This window comes from Rhea americana, unplaced genomic scaffold, assembly GCF_003343005.1.
Source record: "Rhea americana isolate MKP2758 unplaced genomic scaffold, rheAme1 scaffold_37, whole genome shotgun sequence".
Lineage (NCBI taxonomy): Eukaryota > Metazoa > Chordata > Aves > Rheiformes > Rheidae > Rhea > Rhea americana.
In genome coordinates, this window is record NW_028186501.1 from 2,077,942 (window position 1) to 2,081,866 (window position 3,925).

Below are 3,925 nucleotides of genomic sequence, written 5' to 3' on the forward strand. Positions count from 1 at the left end.
AGACTGCTATGGGAGACAGTGTCAAAAGCCTTGCTGAAGCCAAGGTAGATGATAACATCCTTCACTCTGCCCTCATTTACCCAGCCAGTCATTCCATCACAGAAGGCTATCAGATTCGTTAAGCATGATTTTTCCCTTGGTGAATCCATGCTGACTATGCCTCATCACCTTCTTTTCCTCCACGTGCTTAGAGATGACATCCAGCTGTTCCATCCCCTTTCCAGGGATGAAGTGAGGCTGACTGGCCTGTAACTTCCTGGGTGCTCCTTCTCACCTCTTTGAAGATAAGAATGACATCAATGGCTTTCTTCCAGGCCCCCTCTCCTGGTCTCTGTGACCTTTCCAAGACGACGGGGAGYGGCCCAGCAATAACATCCACCAGCTCCCTTAGCACTCATGGCTGCATCCCATCAGGGCCCATGTCTTTGTAGATGCCCGGTTTGCCTAAATGATCGCTAACCTTCTCCTCCTGCACCAAGGGCCCATCTTCCTTTCTCTAGACTTTTYCTCTRTGGTCTCTAAGGTCTGGGATGCCTGAGGGCTGGTCTTAACAGCAAAGAAGGCGTTCAGTATCTCTGCATGGTTCGTCACCCAGGCCCCTGCACCATTCAGTAGCATTGTCTTGAACAGGAGCTATTCCTCGGTAGTTATTGCTAGCAAAAAGAGAGGAATGAGACATTTCACATTTTTTTGTTTAACCTACTCTTGATTCCACTGGCATCATTCTTGCATCTCRGGGCATTTCTGGTCGCCTGATGTAGCCTGAGGAACCAGCGTGTAGCACACGGTGGTGGGTGCCAGCTTGCGCAGTGCTGCCTGAAGCAGCAGGTTCATCTTGCCCGTAAGCCATGATGGACACTAAGGAACCTAGTCCATTATTTTGTTTAGTCTTGTTTAAAACCTATTCCTAATTTTCCCTCTGGGATTAGCTATTTAATTCATGACTTTTTTTTCTTTTGTGCGGGGCAGGGGAGCTGTGGCAGTGCAGGACGTTACTGCTGGAGAAGAGCAGAGGAATCACCTGCGTGCGTCTGGGGGGACSGGAGCAGGGCTGCACCACACTCAGGGGCATTTGCAAGGAAGCCCGCTGCCGGGGCCTCTCCCAGAAGCCGGGCTCCCGTGAGTAGCTCCCAGGGTATTTTCCGCGCTGGTCCACGGCCAGTGTGGCYGAGGTGCTGCCGCTCGTCTTTGCACCCTCAGGTTTTTGTCCTCCGCCCGCAGCAACGTGCCGGAGCCGGCCCCATCGCGCCGCGGGGCAGGAAATCGCCGGCAGCGCCGGGATCCCCTTGACGCAGCGCCGGGGGTGGCTGAGTGCGCCGATCGCTAACAGCGCCCGTTTCCTGTGGGTAGCGCGGAGGAAAGAGGCAGAACCGGCAGCGCTGGAGCGCGGCGACCTCCCACCCCAGCCCGGCCACCGCAAGCCGTGTCTGAGCGCTGCCGCGCTCGGCGCGCGTCAGCATCCGGGGGGGGGGGGCGTTGGACCCGGTTTCACCCTCTCCCCAAGGTGCCCACGAGCGGCGGAAGCTCGGGGAAGGATTTCTGATTTCTCCTACGCTTGATTCACTGGAGACGCGACCGTAGCTATTCCCACCCCGCCGCCGCCCGGACCCAGGGCCGTCCAGGGCAAGTCTCTTCTCCATGCATTAGCTATAAAACAGGACTCTGGAATGATGCTTTCCACTTATGTGCGGGAAGAGGGATTATTCCCATGGAAGTTGTGCAGAAAAACCATGATGTGGGTCTGTTTTATTTAAATACTGACACTTTACCTGTGCAAGGTAACAGTTTCCCACTGGACTTTATTTTTTTTTTCCATGTTTTGCCAAAAAGTTTAATTCTCAGGGTTAGAGGTGGCAATAAACCTCTTTCTTTGCAGTCAGTGAAGGGAGCAGAAGGGCTGACTTGGGCGAAAATACACCTGCAGGGTTTTACGGAGGACTTTCGAACCATGGCTCTATTTTTTTTTTTTTTAAAAAAAAAAATAAATGCATGGAATTCATATGGATATGGGAGTTGAGTCTGAAGATAATATAATTCTTCGTGAACTCAGATATATGTGTTGTGTTAAGATTAACAGGTAGCATAGGAAATTTTGAAAATTCAAAGTCTATTTCTTCTTTTGATTGTATCTTTAAGAAAATTCCCCTTCAGGAAGTACTACTAGAGTCAGTGAAGCTTTTTCATTAAAACTGCGAACGTAATGCATGTTAGTAGCATTTTCCTCTGTCTTCGTTCGTCCCCTCCCCCAGTTCGGCTCTAATTGCTTTGCAGGAGTTTGGTGAAAGGGCGCAATAGCTATGGAGCCCCATTCGTTCACTCATCTTTGAGCAGTTCACCTTGTGACTGATGCGACTTTGATCCCTTGCATTTTTAGCAGATTCAGGTGGAAATAGTTACTTCAAGTACTCAGGTTCTAGCATTACCCTTTAAGACACCTACTCCCAGGCCTACATACTACTCTGGTCGCATACTAGGGTYGGGAACGTTAGCCATAAAGAATTAGACCTGGGGGGGTCCTGCCTTCATTTTTTTACATCATTCGTATTTTTGGTTGGTGCAGATTTTTTCCAGATGCTTTAAACAGGTGGAGCCTATGGCATAAATTGGCAAAGTGAAGAGCTCTACGGCGGCAGGAAGGAGCCGCAGCAGAGCTCCCTGTGGCTCCAGAGAGCCAAGCGAAGGCCTTGGCGCACGTTGCGTCTGGCCACGCGGCTGCAGCTGGACTCGGGCCAGGCCCTGTCCATGGTGCTAATCCCACCGCCACCGGCCGGAGCCCGCCTGGGCCTCGCCCTCGCCACCACGGCGGCTTTACCAACAGTCCCACTGCTGTCCCGTGACCAYGACCCTGGCTTGCATTGGAAACTGCCCTTAGTCACTGGGGAAGAGCATGAAAAACAGATTCTCACGATCCAATGCAAAAGGAAGGCAGAGTACAACGTTCTCAAGCTCCTTCCTTTATTTTCCAAAGAAAAATGTTCTGAAGTTACTAACTTTTTTCACAGTGGTTTAAGGATTTCTCCTTAGGCATCAAGCTTTCATGATAGWTTGCCTGCTATGACATAAAGAGCCATAAGACCAACTCCTGTTTGTGGACTTGCATCTACAACTCAAGGTAGAACAGTGGCCCCCGTATTTCATTACCAAGTAACGTAAACCCACAAACTGCAGCTACCAGGGTTTGCCTAACTTCAGAGGTGGTGTGTTGCCGAGATGTCTCATCTGACATCCCAGGACTTGTGATGACCAGATCCTCTGCATTTTGAAGTGCGCCATCGCTCTCAGCTCTCTGCTGCAATTCTATTTGAGTGGCTGGTTCCCTTTGCTCTGCAGGGACATGAGGTGTTGCTGTGCCACGGGAAATAATTCATAAAGAACTGTAAGTGGCATAAGCTGTTCAGCAAGCATTATCACAGCTCCTTATCTGACATACAAATTAAGACTCCAAGGTATTTTCTGTATCATTTTTACAGAACTTGATTATCTCATGTAGGACAAAAATACGACTTCAAGTACTCTAGATTTTGATACAACTCCCATAAACGTCATCACCTTGAAGTGACAGATAAGTAGGTGACATTTCTGCTCCCTTTCAGCAGACAGACTTGCCCTTGTCTCTGGTTAAAATATGCTTCTGTCATCTATTCATTCATTCATTCATCTAATCAGAGACAAGACTTCTTTACTGTCAAGGAAATTGTTACACTATGCTTGCATTTTTTGTGAAGGTTTTATCTTTGAAAGTCAGACTCCGGAAAGTCAGAGAACCTTTCAGAGGCAGTAATAAAATTCCTTTTTGAATCTTGTGAAGTTTGTGCAGACGAGATGGATAGCTGCATACAAGCCCTGACTAGACAGATGCCAACCAGTTCTGAACACGCCATAATGAAGGGACGGAGTTCACCCGAGTTCACCCCAGTACATACTT